Source organism: Schistocerca cancellata, chromosome 3 (assembly GCF_023864275.1).
Source record: "Schistocerca cancellata isolate TAMUIC-IGC-003103 chromosome 3, iqSchCanc2.1, whole genome shotgun sequence".
Classification (NCBI taxonomy): domain Eukaryota; kingdom Metazoa; phylum Arthropoda; class Insecta; order Orthoptera; family Acrididae; genus Schistocerca; species Schistocerca cancellata.
This window is the reverse complement of record NC_064628.1, coordinates 165820756-165839649: the sequence shown is the minus strand read 5'-3', so window position 1 is coordinate 165839649 and position 18894 is coordinate 165820756.

Below are 18894 nucleotides of genomic sequence, written 5' to 3'. Positions count from 1 at the left end.
GGTGCGCATGTGTCCCTTTTTGTGAATATTCTTTACATCGTGAGTGTTTCCTTTTGGGCAGTGACCGTGCTGTTGAGGATCATCAGTAGATATTTTGTGAAAGAAACAGAGTTGCCCAAATTGCTTTTCTCGTCTCACTGACATTTTCGCTCTTTCTCGTGATGGCTAGACCATAATATTCTGTGAGGTTCTCTAGTTCTGACTTGGTGTGTCTGCGTTGTCTATCAATTGTTTTGCCTTCAGAGAGTTTTTTTTCTGTGATGTCTTTGCAGAGTTTCCTAAGTCTTGCCCCCGTTTTTTTCTGCCCATGTACTATACATTCCATTATTTCTTATTTCAGTTTCACCACATGGTTTAGCAGCCACAACACTATTGAAGCCTTTAGAATCACCAAGGTAGTGAGTTTATCGCAATTGACCTACTAAAAACTGCGACTGCCCCATTGCTTTCCGTACCACCTGAAAACTTCAAGTTTCTGCCACATTTGCGTTCATTTATCTTATTGGCACAAAGCCTTTGCAATGCTTTTTCAGACATTCATAGTCCAGCGCCTTGCCTGTATCTACAGAGTTAAGTGTGACAACTCCATTCAGAATGTATGGGCTCACTTCTGCCAGGAACCGTCCCATGCAGCAACAATATCAGTAGTGACAAATATCTACAGTTTCTCTCGTTGCTGTCACCACAGACACTTCACTGACATCAATTAGGTGACCATGCAAGCGTTTATTCACCCCTCAAATTTGACAAGTGACGATGGGAGATCCATCGTAGCACAGAATATCTGGACTGCTTTTCTTCCTTTCCTAATACACCTGACGGCATAAGAAAGATGAATACTCACTTCATTGTACGTGTGCATGTTACAGGAGATGTCATTGTACATTTGATGCAAATGGCTCTGAGCACTATGGGACTCAGCATCTGAGGTCATCAGTCCCCTAGAACTTAGAACTACTTAAACCTAATTAACCTAAGAACATCACACACATCCATGCCCGAGGCAGGATTTGAACCTGCGACCGCAGTGGTCGCGCGATTCCAGACTGAAGCGCCTAGAACCGCTCGGCCACTTCGCCCGGCATACATTTGGTATTTTACACACACGTCACTGCACGGGAACTTTGCTGGATAGGTCTCTTCTCTCACTTACGTCCTCACTAAAGGTAAGGCATTTTTCAGTATCACAGTGTTTACGTTTAGGAACAAAGTAAAGCAATCTGAAAGCTTGTACGGGGTGTTCAAAAAGTCTCTCCGCAGTGCCGTATGATTGCTAGCTGCGCGTGCCATATGCCGCAGTCAATATACTGAAATAAGACTCAGTGAAATACAAGTTATTAATTTATTGAATATTCATTTTTACTAACAAATTTTCACATTAAATATTGAAAGTGTCCCCCCTCTAGTTGAATCCACAATGCAATTCGTCTAATCATGTTTCCAAACACAACCTGTAACATTTCTTCTGTAACAGAAGCAGTGAAAGTGGATGTTGCAGTTTTCAGTCCATCGATGGATATTGGACGATTTTTATAGACAGTTCCTTTCGCTACACACCAGAAGAAAAAGTCATGTGGTGTTAGGTCAGGCGATCGTGGAGGCCAAAGTTCCTGTCAAATTATGAGATCACCAAAAACATCAGCAAACAGCGACATTGAAATGTGAGCTGAATGCGCGGTTGCACCATCTTGTTGAAAATAACCGTTCAGTATTTCACTTAACACAATTTCTCCTACGCATGGGTACAGAAGATCACTGCATTTTATCGGGAATATCGAGTAGTTTATTCTCAGATAAAACTCTAGGACAATCACTTTTCGATTCATCTGTCAGTGAACCCGTACTTCGAAATTTGTTAATCAAATCTCGCACAGTATAGCGATGTGGGAGTGTTGTCTCCGGGAAAACTGAATTATATGTTTTACGAACTGAAACTGTGTATTTATCGCAACCTTTGAACACTTGTTCGACTAAAAACACACGTTCTTCAATGGTTAGCATTTCAACAGTGATAAAAAGGAAACAAACGAACAAAGGAACTAAACTTAAACAGTCACATCAACACGTAACGACACACACCAACGATACTACTGACGCTGGCTGAGATAAACGAAAGAATAGAATGTTGGGAGTGTCCACTTGAAGGGATGTAACACAGGCAAGCGAAGGGTCATACGGCACGCGCGGCTAACAATCATACGGCACTGCGGTGAGACTTTTTGAACACTCCGTACTTACTAATTAAAATGTAACCGTTATTTTCATTATTTACAAGAACAGCCTCTTGTTCATTTTCGGTAAGATGTTTCAACGTGTATTTTGAAGCATTGTCTGGCGAACTTTTAGGCCTAACCTCACTTCGATGTGGCGTAACAGTTTCTTCATTTTTACTATTTCCAACAACACTATTGTGTTGAATATCGTAAAATTTACGAAATTCATTAATTTTTGTCATTTTACGATGCAGAATGTTTGAAACATGGAGTCGTAAGAAGTTTAAAACACGAACTCATACGAAAAACGTAATTAAACTCAAGTATTCTACGTATAGACAGAAAGATCGATTCCAATAAATACCTGATCACGGTACAGTCAACATTTCTTGAAAGGTATTAGGTAAACGAGTTCCTATGGAAACAGCATCGCCAAAATTAAAAACGAGACATTGTAGGCGAAGTTTTGTGTTTGACAGTAATATGACAAGTAGTCATTCACGCATCGCACCAACTTTGGAAAGGCATTTGAAAACGAAAATGATGAGGTTGTATACATAATTTATATATTTGGAATCAAGAAGAATCACAGAATTTTACTAAATAAGAGATTACCATTTTCCGGAGCTCATGGCGTCCACGTCCCCTTAAGCCAACTGGACGATAACTTTCGCACTTGTCGGAAAGTGCTGTTTTCGGAATTGTGTGGATGACGTTTCGGAAAATCTGATGATATGTCGCCAATCAGGCGGGTGCACCGAGCCTGCGCAGAACATAGCCTTGACTGGCGGGGGAGCCTCGACTCGCACTTTCCGGTCTGCCGGTCGAGCCACACCGGCGTCCGCCGGGTCTTCCTGCGCCTTGCCGGAACCGGAGTTCACCCGGGTGCCCATGCGGCTCGGCTGTTTCTCTAGTTGCGCGCCCGCCGGGCGTCACAACGTTGCGGGCGCGAAACGAAATTTTTACAAGCAGTTTTGACTCCGCATAGTGTTTACCGTCACAGTATTTCACCAGCGAAGCCGGCCGCTGTGGCCGCGCGGTTCTAGGCGCTTTTTGTCAGTGTTTTCCTTGCATTCATTTCCTCTCCGCTTCTGTGTAGAACCTCCTCATTGCTTCCCTTATCAGCCCACCTAGTTTTGAATATTCGTCTGTAGCTCCACATCTCAGATGCTTCGATTCTCTTCTGTTTCGGTTTTCCCACAGTACGATTTTCACTACCTCACAATGCTGTACTCCAGACGCACATACTGAGAAATTTCTTCCTCAAATTAAGGCCGATATCTCTTGCCCAGGAATGCATTTTTTGCCATAGCTAGTCTGCTTTTAATGTCCTCCTTGCTCCCTCCGTCATTAGTTATTTTAGTGTCAAGGTAGCAGAATTCCTCAACTTCATCTACTTCATGTCCATCAATCCTGATGTTAAGTTTCTCGCTATTCTCATTTCTACTACTTCTCATTACCTTCGTCTTGCTTCCATTTACTCTCAGTCCACACTGTGTACTCATTAGACTGTTCATTCAATTCAGCAGATCATGTAATTCTTCTTCACTTTCACTCAGGATAGCAATATCATCAGCGAATCCTGTCATTGATATCCTTTCACCTTGTATTTTAATTCCACTCCTGAACCTTTCTTTTATTTCCAATATTGCTTCCTCGATGTACAGATTGAACAATAGGGGCGAAAGGCTACATCCTTGTCTTAAATCCTTTTTAATACGAGAACTTCGTCCTTGGTCGTCCACTCTTATTACTCCCTCTTGGCTGTTGTACATATTGTATATGACCCGTCTGTCCCTATAGCTTACCGCTACTTCTTTCAGAATTTCGAACATCTTGCACCATTTTACATTGTCTAACGCTTCTTCCAGGTCGGCAAATCCGATGAACGTGTCTTGATTTTTCTTTAGTCTTGCTTCCGTTATTAATCGCAATGTCAGAATTACCTCTCTCGTGCCTCTACTTTTTCTAAAGCCAAACCGATCGTCATCTAGCGCATCCTCAACTTTCTTTTCCATTCTTCTGTATTTATTCTTGTAAGCAATTTGGATGCATGAGCTCTAAAGCTGATTGTGCGATAATTCTTGCACTTGTCAGCTCTTGCCGTCTTCCGAATTGTGTGGATGATGCTTTTCCGAAAGTCAGATGGTATGTCGCCAGACTCATACATTCCACACACCAACGTGTATAGTCGTATTGTTGCCACTTCGCTCAATCATTTTAGAACTTCTGATGGAATGTTATCTATCTTTTCTGCCATATTTGACCTTATGTCCTCCAAAGCTCTTTTAATTTCTGATTCTAATACTGGATCCCCTATCTCTTCTAAATCGACTCCTTTTTCTTCTTCTATCACATCAGACAAATCTTCCCCGTCATAGAGGCTTTCAATGTATTCTTTCCACCTATCCGCTCTCTCCTCTGCGTTTAACAGTGGAATTCCCTTTGCACTCTTCGTGTTACCACCCTTGCTTTTAACGTCACCGAAGGTTGTTTTGACTTTCCTGTCTGCTGAGTCTGTCCTTCCGACGATCATTTCTTTTTCGATGTCTTCACATTTTTCCTGTAGCCACTTCGTCATGGCTTCGCTGCACTTCCTATTTGTTTCATTCTTCAGCGACTTGTATTTTTGTATTTCTGAGTTTCCCGGAACATTTTTGTACTTCCTCCTTTCATCAATCAACTGAAGTATTTCTTCTGTTACTGATGGCGTCTTCGCAGTTACCTTCTTTGTATCTATGTTTTCCTTCCCAAATTCTCTGAAGGCCCTTTTTAAAGATGTCCATTCCTCTTCAACTGTACTGCCTACTGAGCTATTCTTTATTGATTTATCTATAGCCTTAGAGAACTTCAAGCGTATCTCGTCATTCCTTAGTACTTTGGTATCGCATTTCTTTGCGTATACAGGTCCGGCTAGTTGAGTGGCCAGCACATGAATCGAAACTCGCCAGTGTGTTCCTTAAACCACTCTCTCACACTCTTGGCCGTGTGACATGGCGCATTATCTAGTTGAAAAAAGCTGCTGCTGTCGGGAAACATGAAGGAGTGTACATGGTCTGCAATCAGTGTTATGGTGCTTGCCATCAGCTCCACTGGACACATGGGTACCCACGTGAATGTTCCCCAGAGCATAATGGAGCCACCGCTGCCTTGTAGACTTACACACTACTTAAATTAACTTATGCTAAGAACAACACACACACCCATGTCCCAGGGAGGACTTGAACCTCCTGCGGGAGGGGCCGCGCAATCCGGGACATGGCGCGTCAAACCGTGCGGCCACTCCGCGCGCCCGTGCGTGTGTCTGAATAGCAGTCATTCCTTGCTATGTGGCGCTGCAATCACCTGGACGGATTTATATCCATAGTAGCTCGGTGGTCAAAATGTTCTGGCTGATCAGTGCACATTTTACACACCAACGTGAATAGTAGTATTGATGCCACTTACCCCAACGGTTTTAGAAATTTGGAAGGAATGTTATATATCCCTTCTACCTTATTCGATCTTAAGCCGTCAAAAGGGATTTTAAATTCTGATTCTAACACTGAATCTCCTATCTCTCCCCCATCCACTCTTGTTTCTTCTTCCATCACTAATCAGATATCTGCTCCACCTTAAAGGTGCCTTCACTGTACTTCTTACACCTATCCACCCTTTCCTCTTAATTTAACAGTGGAAGTCCCATTCAACTCGTAATATTACCGCTATTGATTTTATTTTCACCAAAGTTTGTTTTGACTTTTCGGTATGCTGGGTCAGTTCTTCAATTTCTTCACATTTTTTATGTTGCCATTTCGCCTTAGCTTCTCCGCACTTCCTATTTATTTCGCTCCTAAGAGACTTCTATTTCTTTATTTCAGAATTTTCCTGAAAATTGTTATATTTTCTTCGTTCGTCGACCTATAGAAGTATTTCTTCTGTAGTCACGGTTTCTTCGCAGTTACGTTTCTTGAAACTATGTTTCTCTTTCAGACTTCTATGACTGGCCATTTTAGTGATGTTCATTGCTCTTCAACTGAACTGTCTACTGGGCTATTTATTATATAGGCATGTATAAGCTGAGAGAACGTCAAGCGTATCTCTTCATTCCTTAGAACTTCCATATCTCATTAGTTTGTGAATTGATTAGTCCCTTAAACTTCACACTCCTCATTATTAAATTGTGATACGAGTCTATATTTGCTCGCGGGTTCGCTTTACAATCCAGTATGTAATTTTGGATCTCTACCTAACCATGCCGTAATGTAACTGGAATACGCCAGTATCTTTCGGTATTTTCAAAGTATACCTCGACGTCTTGTGATTCTTGAACAGAGTATTCGCTAATATTAACTGAAATTGATTGCCGAATTCAGATTGTTTTTCTCCTTTCTCATTCCTACTACAAAGCCCATAGTCTCCCGTAACACTTTCTTCTATTCTTCCACCTAAAACCACATTTCAATCCCAAATGACTATTAGACTTTCATCTCACTTCGCAAGCTGAATTATCCATTCAAAATCCTCATTTATTTTCTCCAGCTCATCATCTTCTGCTTGCAACATCGGCATATATACTTGAACTACCGTTGACCTTTTTGGTTTGCTGACGATTCTGATAAGAACAACCCCATCACTGAAGTGCTCACGGCATCTTTGACATACCTTCCGATTCACAACGATTCATACTCCTGTTATACTATTTTCTGCTGCCTTTGATATTATCCTATACTCGCCTGACCAAGAATCCTGGACATCTTTCCAGTTCACTGTTTCCCGCTACATCTAGACTAATCCTTAGCATTTACCTTTTCATATTTTCTAGCTTCCCTACCGCGTTCAAACTTCTGAAAATCCACGCCCTGGCTCGTAGAACGTTATCCTTGCGTTGGTTACATACTCTATTACTGATGGTTTCACCTCCCTTGACTGGAAATCCGAATGCTGGACTAGCCCAGAACTTTTTGCCAATGGGGAGATCATCATGACACTTTCCTGAATTATGGGCCACGTGCCCTCTGGATACACATTGTATGTATTTAAGCAGTGGTGTCCAACGCGTTCTGCGTCCTCTTGCCGTTGATCATTGCTAGTTCTTCCTCCTTTTAGAGACAGTTTCCTACCCCGACGGAAAGAGAGTGCCCTGAAAGGGTGTCCGCTGCTCTGCCATCTTTGACGAAGCCGCTGGCAGAACGAGGGTGGCTTCTTGTGCCGCGAGTCTTCTACCGGCATTTTTGATGATTTTTATTCTAAAAGGAATGAGGTTAGATTGCGGAACCCACGATATTTTGATTATTAGTCGAAGTCGCAAGTCCTACCACATGGGTGCATGCAATTGTTGTACGGCCTGCGAAATTATATTAAGCCAAGCTATATCATCTATATCTAACCGTCACTGTATGTTGGTTGGTTGATTTATTTGGGGGGAGGGGACAAAACGGCGTGGTCATCGGTCCCATCGGATTAGGGAAGGATGTCAGCCGTTCCCTTTCAAAGGAACTGGAGAATACTCAGTATTGTAGAACACTCAGTATAATGTCGTTTATTGAAACTGAACTACACTTCTCAAACAATCACTATATACACACAAAAACAAATAACATGTAGACGACCATTCATCAAGAGCGTCGGTGACGTCCGTCGGAGCTGGTCCTAGCTCGGCGAGGAACTGGCTGTACTGCTGCTACGCTGGCCTTATAAAGCCGCGTACTCCAACTTTCCCCGTATCTGTGAGGCGACCTCTGCAGAAAAAGGTTCGCATTAGTCTCTAGCAAGTCTTGTTTGGTTTGAAAAATTGTTTTCCTCTTGGTTGCGCCTGCAACTGCTTGCATATGTTATATGGTACACAGGGGTGTCTTGAGTGTAGTCTGCCTGGCAGGGGCCGTCTGTGGCAGACGTATCAGGAACCATCCCGGCTTTTGCCTGAAGCGAATTACGGACATCACGGAAAACCTAAATCAGGATCACCAGACGCGGGTTTGAACCGTCGTCCTTCGGAATGCGAGTCAAGTGTGCTAACCATTGCGCCACTTCACTCGGTCCGTACGTTCAAAGTAGGTTCGACAGGCCATAAATGGTAAGTGTGGGTCAACTGGACCGCACTCTGGCACTGCTGCTTCGTCACCTCGCGCCAGCAAAAGCAAACTTTCACATCCCAGACGAACCACAATGTTGGCCTGTTTTACACAACACAAGTAAGTGATCAGAAGGCTCCAGCAGTACAGTTGTCGTTGACTACCATGGATGTTCTATAAATATCACAGAAGAGCCGATGATGGCATTTAAACCTCTCATATGTGTGGGCGAACCGCAAATTTGCTTCGGAAACACTGGTTACTTAGAGTTTTTCACTGACCGTGTGGCAACATTTGGGTGACATTTTCCAATAATTTCTATGGCGACGAAATATTACTGGCATTCTACGTCGTTGAAAACAAAACCACGTAGACATGGGTGACCACCAGGTGGTATCTGGAGACATCGTACTTTATTGAATACTGAACACATAAAGCGATTGGAAGTTTCTGAGTGTTGAGCAGTTATCTTCATCTACATTTGTACTTCGTTAGTCACCCACTGGGTGAGTGGCGGAGTTAATTTAATATTCTGATGTTTTTCACACTTCATCCTTCCAACGCCACTCGTCAGTGGTACGTGGGATGAAAAACTACCGGTCTGCTCTTTATAGGGTCAAATTTCTTTAATTTTGTCCATTTGGTCATCAGACGAGATGTAGGCTTCTTTGAAGGAGGAGTGTGTTTTGATTCGTTCTGGAACGTCAGCTCTCTGAATGTAGTAAGTACGGCCCTCAGCGATGCGTAACGCCTTTGTTGTATCGTCTCATACCGACGAAAAAGTTCGAGACTTATCGTGCAGGTCACAAATACTTCGTTTTCTGGACCTGAATTTTTACTCGGAACTCTGATGGAAAGAATGTTATCGTGAATGACGATATTGGCTTTAGTCCATCGGTAGTGATATTAGGCCTCACGTTACTTGTAGTCGTAACGTACAGTTTGCACTGCGCTTTTGGCTAGCGACATAGCCTCGCTCTTTGTTTCCGCGCGATACACAATTCGTGTTAGTGACCTGCCTAGTTACTGTGAAGCTGTGATACTTAAGTGGCGATGAGGAACTCAAACCCTTGCGTGCTATTAGTGGACCACAGACACAAAGTTAACTTAATGGTGACAATAGTTGAAGAGTCAACAGCGGTAGAAGCATGTTGTTGTTGTGGTCTTCACTCAAGACACTGGTTTGATGCAGCTCTCCGTGCTACACTATCCTGTGCAAGCTGCTTCTTCTCCCAGTACTTACTGCAACTTACATCCTTCTGAACCTGCTTTTTTTATTCATCTCTTGGTCTCCCTCTACGATTTTTACCCTCCACTCTGCCTCCAATGCTAAATTTGTAATCCCTTGATGCCTCAGAACATATCCTTCCTACCGGTCCCTTCTTCTTGTCAAGTTGTGCCACAAACTCCTCTTCTCCCCAAATCTATTCAATACCTCCTCATTACTTATGTGATCTACCCGTCTAATCTTCAGCATTTTTTGTAGCACCACATTTCGAAAGCTTATATTCTCTACTTGTCCAAACTGTTTATCGTCCATGTTTCACTTCCCTACATGGCTACACTCCATACAAATACTTTCAGAAACGACTTCCTGACACTTAAATCTACACCCGATGTTAACGAATTTCTCTTCTTCAGAAACGCTTTCCTTGCCATTGCCAGTCTACATTTTATATCCTCTCTACTTCGACCATCATCAGTTATTTTTCTCCCCAAATAGCAAAACTCTTTTACTGTAAGTGTCTCATTTCCTCATCTAATTCCCTCAGCGTCACCCGACTCAATTCGACTACATTCCATTATCCTCGTTTTGCTTTTGTTGATGTTCATCTTATATCCTCCGTTAGAGACACTATCCATTCCGTTCAACTGCTCTTCCAAGTCCTTTTCTGTCTCTGACAGAATTACAATGCTATCGGCGAACCTCAAAGTTTTTATTCCTTCTCCATGGATTTTAATACCTACTCCGAATTTGTCTTTTGTTTCCTTTACTGCTTGCTCAATATACAGATTGAATAACATCGGGGAGAGGCTACAACCATGTCTCACTCCCTTCCCAACCACTGCTTCCCTTTAATGCCCCTCGACTATCGTTTCTGTGCAAATTGTAAATAGCCTTTCGCTCCCTGTATTTTACCCCTGCCACCTTCCGAATTTGAAAGCGCGTATTCCAGTCAACATTGTCAAAATCTTTCTCTAAGTCTACAAATGCTAGAAACGTAGTTTTGCCTTTCGTTAATCTTTCATCTAAGGTAAGTCGTAAGGTCAGTATTGCCTCACGTGTTCCAACATTTCTACGGAATCCAAACTAATCTTCCCCGAGGTCGGCTTCTACCAGTTTTTCCATTCGTCTGTTAAGAATTCGTGTTCGTATTTTGCAGCCGTGGCTTATTAAACTGATAGTTCGGTAATTTTCGCTTCTGTCAACACCTGCTTTCTTTGGGATTGGAATTATTATATTCTGCTTGAAGTATGAGGGTATTTCGCCTGTCTCATACATCGTGCTCACTAGATGGTAGAGTTTCGTTAGGCCTGGCTCTCCCAAGGCTGTGAGTAGTTCTAATGGAATGTTATCTGCTCCCGGACCCTCGTTTCGACTTAGGTCTTTCGGTGCTCTGTCAAACTCTTCATGCACTTGTATTTCATCTTCATCTACATTCTCTTCCATTAATATAATATTGTCCTCAAGAACATCGCCGTTGTATAGACCCTCTGTAAACTACTTCCACCTTTCTCCTTTCCCTTCTTTGCTTAGAACTGGGTTTCCATCTGAGCTCTTGATATTCATGCAAGTAGTTCTCTTTTCTCCAGAGGTCTCTTTAATTTTCCTGTAGGCAGTATCTACCTTACCCCTAGTTATATGCGCCTCTACATCCTCACATTTGTCCTCTAGCCATCCCTGCTTAGCCATTTTGCACTTTCTGTCGATCTCATTTTTGAGACGTTTGTCTACCTTTTTGCCTGCTTCATTAACTGCATTTTTATATTTTCTCCTTTCATCAATTAAATTCAGTATCTCTTCTGTTGCCCAAGGATTTCTATTAGCCCTCTTTTTTTTATCTACTTGATCCTCTGCTACCTTCACTATTTCATCTCTCAAAGCTACCCATTCTTCTTCTACTGTATTACTTTCCCCCATTCTTGTCAATCGTTCCCTAATGCTCTCCCTGAAGCTCTCTACAACCTCTGGTTCTTTCAGTTTATCCAGGTCCCATCTCCTCAAATTTCCACACTTTTGCAGTTTCTTCAGTTTTAATCTACAGCTCATAATCAATAGATTGTGGTCTGAGACCACTTCTGCCCCTGTAAATGTCCTACAATTTAAAACCTGGTTCCTAAATCTCTGTCTTACCTTTATATAATCTATCCGAGACCTTCCAGTATCTCCTCCAGGCTTCTTCCATATATACAACGTTCTTTTATGATTCTTGAACCAAGTGTTAGCTATGATTAAGTTATGCTGTGTGCAAAATTCTGCCAGGCGGCTTCCTCTTTCATTTCTTAATCACATTCCACATCCACCTACTACATTTACTTCTCTTCCTTTTCCTACTATCGAGTTCCAGTCACCCACGACAATTAAATTTTCGTCTCCCTTCACTATCTGAATAATTTCTTTTATCTCATCATACATTTGATCAATCTCTTTGTCATCTGCAGAGCTAGTTGGCATATAAACTTGTAGTACTGTGGTAGACGTGGGGCCTTCGCGTCTATCTTGCCACAATAATGCGTTCACTATGCTGTTTGTAGTAACTTACCCGCATTCCTATTTTCCTATTCATTATTAAACCTTCTCCTGCATTACCCCTATTTGATTTTGTGTTTATGGCCCTGTAGTCACCTGACCAGAAGTCTTTTTCCTCCTGCCACCGAACTTCACTAATTCCCACTATATCTAACTTTAACCTATCCATTTCCCTTTTTAAATTTTCTAACCTACCAACCCGATTAAGGGATCTGACATTCCACGGTCCCACCCGTAGAACGCCAGTTGTCTCTCTCCTGATAACAACGTCCTCCTGAGTAGTCCCCGCCCGGAGATCCGAATGGGGGACTATTTTACCTCCGGAATATTTTACCCAAGAGGACGCCATCATCATTTAACCATACAGTAAAGCTGCATGCCCTCGGGAAAAATTACGGCTGTAGTTTCCCCTTGCTTTCAGCCGTTCGCAGTACCAGCACAGCAAGGCCGTTTTGGTTAGTGTTACAAGGCCAGATCAGTCAATCATCCAGACTGTTGCCCCTGCAACTACTGAAAAGGCTGCTGCCCTCTTCAGGAACCACACGTTTGTCTGGCCTCTCTACAGATATCCCTCCGTTGTAGTTGCACCGACGGTATGGCTATTTGTATCGCTGAGGCACGCAAGCCTCCCCACCAACGGCAAGGTCCATGGTTCATGGGGGGAGTAGAAGAATAAGACAGAAAATTCAGAGACTGCGTCACTGTAGAAATAGTGGTAAGACCTGCAGAAGTACTTTGTACAGTGGTTCTATGTTCCACTATCAACATAAACACCACAAGCATTCTCAGCAACTAGGTTTCGGCGTTGTTTTAAAAGGCTAACGATATTGATGTCTGTTTGGTTTGTTGTTGTCTCTTAGTAGTCACATTTATGAACTCGTTTGTAAATTACGACCATTCGTATAACTTAGCAGCTTGTGTAGATTTTCGCCCTCACATTCGAGGCCTGAATACCTGTAATGACTGCTAGAAAAAGCTTCAAGCAGTATCATAAGGAAGAGCAGTAATCCTGTAAATCCTGGTTGCATGCACTACAGCGTCTTACAAATTTTCTAATTATCTGTGCTTGCAACGTAACAGTTCATTTTTTATTTATTGAACTGGACTTTCGCTATAGCCTTTTAGCCAGGAAAAGTAATTGTTCACAGATTGTTATTGCGTACTATAAACTGAACACAGACATTTTAAGTTAAAGTAGCACACTTTAAACTTCACGACTTTTATACAAGTTAATGGAAGAAGTGAAGCTATTATTAAATAAAAATCATCAAAATACCACAAAAACGTTGATGAATCATCATTCGCAGGCGCTGTAGACCGTATCCGTATACCTCTCGTCTGAATACTTTGTTTTTCTCTTTGCAGTCTACGCAAGTGCTATTGCAAAAGATGTGGAATGTTATGTAAATGATGTAGTTAATGATGTATTCGATAATATGAGGACATGACTTTCAGAGAACAGATTAATGCCTAAAAGCAGCAACACAAAATCCCTACAGTTCCTGACGCTGAAATCTTGAAGACTTGAAATTTTTCTCAGGTTTGTCAAACAGTCATTGAAGTCGACATTTTAAGTTATTAGAATTGGGGCAGATGGAAAGCTTTCTTCAAAGTATCACGTTAAAGGCATTGTACAGAACCAGAATGCTGTCATCTTCAATATTAGAGTAACCTCCTCTGTCCACGAGACAGAAAAACGAAGGCTTGTATTCATTGCTTACTTTACACTCTTATATCGTACGTTATTATATTCTGAGATGTCTCTGTGTAACCATAAAAATATTCTCTGTACGAAAAATGTCGTTCATACTGATCTACGATGTCAGTTCTCGATTTTCTTGCAGGCTGTTGTTTAAGTGTCTCGGCATTCTAACTAACGGGATATTTTCTTGACAACATCAAAATGTAAAATTCACTGAAGCGAAAAACAGTATGCAATGGATAACACCTTACTAAGCATTGCACAGAAAGGTGTCTCTATGTAGAGGGTTTCGCCGGCCGGGATGGCCGAGAGGTTCTAGGCGCTACAGTCTGGAACCGCGCGACCGCTACGGCCGCAGGTTCGAATCCTGCCACGGGCATGAATGTGTGTGAAGTCCTTAGGTTAGTTAGATTTAAGTAGTTCTAAGTTCTAGGGGACTGATGACCTCAGAAGTTAAGTCCCATAGTGCTCAGAGCCATGTGAGTCATTTTTTTGAGGGTTTCATTTTTAATATGCTACCAGCATAACTGAAGCAAATATTATGATAATCCCCAAGAAGGCTAATTCAGAATCAAAATCTTCCTTCGAGCTCTCTTCCTTCATTCTGTTCGGGAGGTCATTGGAGTAATTCACAACTTTGTAATGTGTCTTTTATTCGTATATCTCTCACAATTTATTTCGGATTTAACTAATTCCCCCATTCTTTTGTTTACAAATGTTCTAATGAGTATTACATAACACTATACAGCCTCGTGTTGAAGAACATCGTAGCTTGTTAATTAGAGATACGTGTTTATTCATACAGTATGTTGCACCGTAAGTAAGACATGTATTTCCTTACATGTGTAAGGTGCCAGGACATGGGCCCTTACACATTAGCTTACCAACATTAGTATTAATAATAAAGGGACTGGCAAGGGCATCAGATCATGACTCTATTGAATTATAATTAATATGAGGCACTCTTGAGCAGTATTCCCTGCATTCTCGAGCAGTATTCGCCTTCAGCCATCGAGTGGTATGGACTTGGAGACGGCGTCTTGGCCATCGTCTTCGAAGGGAGATAGACGGTCTGTATCGCAGAACTGCACCAAGGCGTGTTCCGTGCAGAGTTCTGCGGTTAGAGCTCTTTGTGTGCTCAGAAGCGAGATTTTCACCAACGCTTAACCACTTCCAACAACTTACCTAATATTCTTGATCTGGTAGTTATCCTTGAGAGGTGCCGAGTATTTATCAACGTAGCTGCCGGTAATAGGGACGTGCAATTGCAAATTGTTAATGTGCCATTCTCAGGAGTGTGTGGGTAGACAAAGAAATTCACATTTTTTGTAAATTTTGTCAGTTGTGGGGGATATCAAATTAAAATGCCAATATTATAATCGAATTATCGACTTCATTGTAGCTAGCATTTACCCTGTCCCAGTAAGCCTTACATGTACTCTAGTCACTGCACACCTTGCCCAGACGGAAAGGAAAGAAGGTTTGCGGTCTACTATGTCTGCGACGGAGAAATAAATTTACATATAGCGACCGCTGCCAGGATTGTTCATAAATAGGCATTTTTTGTGACGTAGTCGGATTTTCTAAATTTTTGTTAAAGACGACCCTAATTTCAGCTATTGGTTGTGGTGTTGGAAGGAAACTCTCGCTACTGAATAAGGCAGAAGGTTTGACGCAGCAATTGTGCGATATAAGATAAATGATTTCTTGTTTTGTTGCTGTATCGTTGTGATTTTTTTATTTTTTTTGTTTTTCGTTTTTCAGGATATTTGATATATCATGTAGTTTGTATGGTCTTGAATATGTATTGACGCGAGAGAATAACCTACGACTATGTTGAAATATTGGTGGGACAGTGACACAGAAATCGCGCATGTCTTGCACTTCCTATATCGTGCATAAGTGTAATTTTCGCTAAATCGTCGAATTTTTTTTTCTCTTCTTCTTGTCTTTTGCTGAAAGTTTTATTTGAATTCTTTTGTGATTTGATTTGTGTTTTGTGTGCTGCATTTTTGTGAAGTTTATTGTAATTTCGGGGGTAATAATCGTTAGTACATGGGGACGCGTAGCCATGTCAAGGCGGAAAAGCGAACACAGGCTCGTGAGAGAAATAGGGAAGGCCATAATGAGGAAAATAGAATGTTGGTAGGCGCAGAAGTTCACGAGGTTCCGTTTCAGAATGAGCAAATGCAGGCAGAACGAGCCAACACAGGTAGCTTGGGTAGCAGAGGTTATGGTTATACTAGTGGTGAAGGAGACAACTCCGAATCTGAAACTGAATTCGAGTACCGTGGTAGTAAAATTAACTTGAACCGCAGGAGAATTACAGTCCGATACCAACCAGACGTTGCTACACTGGGCCTCCGGCGTTTGGGGCAAGTCGGGCTAGCACCGTAAGAAGACCAACCGGACACGAATCTAACCATAACGATACCGGGTAGAGAAAGCTAGGCACTCGCGGAGACCGCGAAGTCCTGGAGGAACCGCGACGATAAATGAGTGGTCGCCCGCGCAATTGATAAGGAAGATGGATGAAAACAAGAATGATATCAAGGAAAATTTAGACGCATAAAGCAGAAAGACCGACGAGAAATTAGAAGCGATGCGTACAGGTTTGGAAACAAAAATGCTTTCCTTCGAGCAAAAAATTAAGAAAGAGTTAGGCGAAGTTAAAAAGGACGCAGTTCTGGCGAGACGAGACGCACACGGTGCGAAACGGATTGCCAAAGAGGCTCGCGAGGAAACAAAGACTGCGACCTCCGTCGGAAAAAAGAAACTGACTAAACTGAAGCATCGCCTGGACAAACTGGTGAAAGTTGCGGGAAAGTCATTACACATTAATGTCGAGGAAGTAGTTGAAGAGAGAGTGGGGTAGATGGAAAAGTTCATCGACGAAAGGGTCGCGCAGATCGTTGCAGCAAGAACGTGAAAATCTTCGCAAGCAGATAACTGGGGACGCGGTGCAATCACAAGAGAGCGCAGGAAATGTAACACCGCTAGCTGGGGACACAGAGTTTCTGAACGGTGGCAATGCAAGTAGCACGGAACGGAAGCAGTCAGGTCCTCCACCTCCCACTTACGAACCAAGTCCCATTCAAGCAGCTAGACAGGTCGTGATGGGGAAAGATACGATGGCTCTCATGGTTGCAGACCCGAGGTCGGTACGAAGCAGCCATGAGAACTGTTTACCTCTGCAACGGTGCAACTCGCAGAGCGGAGAGTCCGGTAGTACGGAGACGCAAATCAGTACGAACGGAGGAGACAGTACACCGCCGACACACTACGGTATACAGCAGTGTCATGGAAATGAACGTGCTCCAAGATACGAGGAGCAGTTCGACCATGAAAAATACTTAAGTTGAAACGTCCCCTTTGAAAAATTATATAGGACTGTGCTTAAACTGACACACAATATTTTTATCGCAACGCAATCTGATTTTCAAAAATCCCTACAAAAGAATGGCACTGACTAACATTAACCTATACCTTTCACAAATCACTTACCTCACAAAAATCTTCGTTACTCGAACTACTGCAATACAGCGAGCGCCACTACTGCCAGCTAAATAAAAGATTCAAACTACGGAAGGCACTAACTGCTGATATGGATAGTTACCAAATGAAAGATTTTGATAGAGCAAAAACAATGTATTTACCTTAATAGTGTTGAAAAATCATAATATACATAGCAGTTCATGACATCCAGTCTTACAAATTTCAAAACTCCGCCATTTCTCTCCCCACATCCACCACTGCTGGCGGCTCACCTCCAACTGCGCAACGCTATGCGCTGTTAACATCAATCTGCCCAACACTACAATGGCAGACAACAATGCAAACTAGCCACAGACTGCACACAGCATAGCCAGTGATTTTCATACAGAGCGCTACGTAACGTTGCCAATAAGAAAACATAAACAGCCTACTTACGAAGTCTACGAAGATTCCAACACTATCGAGAGGGCAATAACGCAATGCACCCACGGACTTTTATCTCCCAATTCACAGAAGCACTGCCACCGCATTGGCCAGCGCGGAACAGATCGATTTTGTATATGCACATTTAGTAGGGTTGGTGGCACAAAAGATGCTTACATGTTCCTTCCTCATTAGTTATGTGATCTACCCATCTAACCTTCAGCATTTTTCTGTAGCACCACATTTCGAAAGCTTCTATTCTTTTCTTGTCCAACCTATTTATCGTCCATGTTTCACTTCCATACATGGCTACACTCCATACAAATACTTTCAGAAACAACTTCCTGACACTGGTTTGATACAGCTCTCCATGCTACTCTATACTGTGCAAGCTTCTTCATCTCCCAGTACCTACTGCAACTTACATCTTTCTGAATTAGCTTAGTGTATTCATCTCTTGGTCTCCCTCTACGAGTTTTACCCCCCACGCTGCCCTCCAATGCTAAATTTGTGATCCCTTGATACCTCAGAACATGTCCTACCAACAGGCCCTTCTTCTTGTCAAGTTGTGCCACAAACTCCTCTTCTCCCCAGTTCTATTCAATACTTCCTCATTAGTTATGTGATCTACCCATCTAACCTTCAGCATTTTTCTGTAGCACCACATTTCGAAAGCTTCTATTCTCTTCTTGTCCAAACTATTTATCGTCCATGTTTCACTTCCATACATGGCTACACTCCATACAAATACTTTCAGAAACAACTTCCTGACACTTAAATCTATACTCGATGTTAACAAATTTCTCTTCTTCAGTAACGCTTTCCTTGCCATTGCCAGTCTACATTTTATACCCTTTCTACTTCGACCATCATCGGTTATTTTGCTCCCCAAATAGCAAAACTCCTTTACTACATTAAGTGTCTCATTTCCTAATCTAATTCCCTCAGCATCACACGACTTAATTCGCTACATTCCATTATCCTCGTTTTGCTTTTGTTGATGTTCAGGCTTACATCCTCCTTTCTAGACACTGTTCATTCCGTTCAACTGCTCTTCCAAGTCCTTTGCTGTCTCTGACAGAATTACAATGTCATCGGCGAACCTCAAAGTTTTTATTTCTTTTCCATGGATTTCAATACCTACTCTGAATTTTTCTTTTGTACCTTGACTGCTTGCTCAATATGCAGATTGAATAACATCAGGGATAGGCTACAACTCTGTCTCACTCCCTTCCCAACCACTGCTTCCCTTTCATG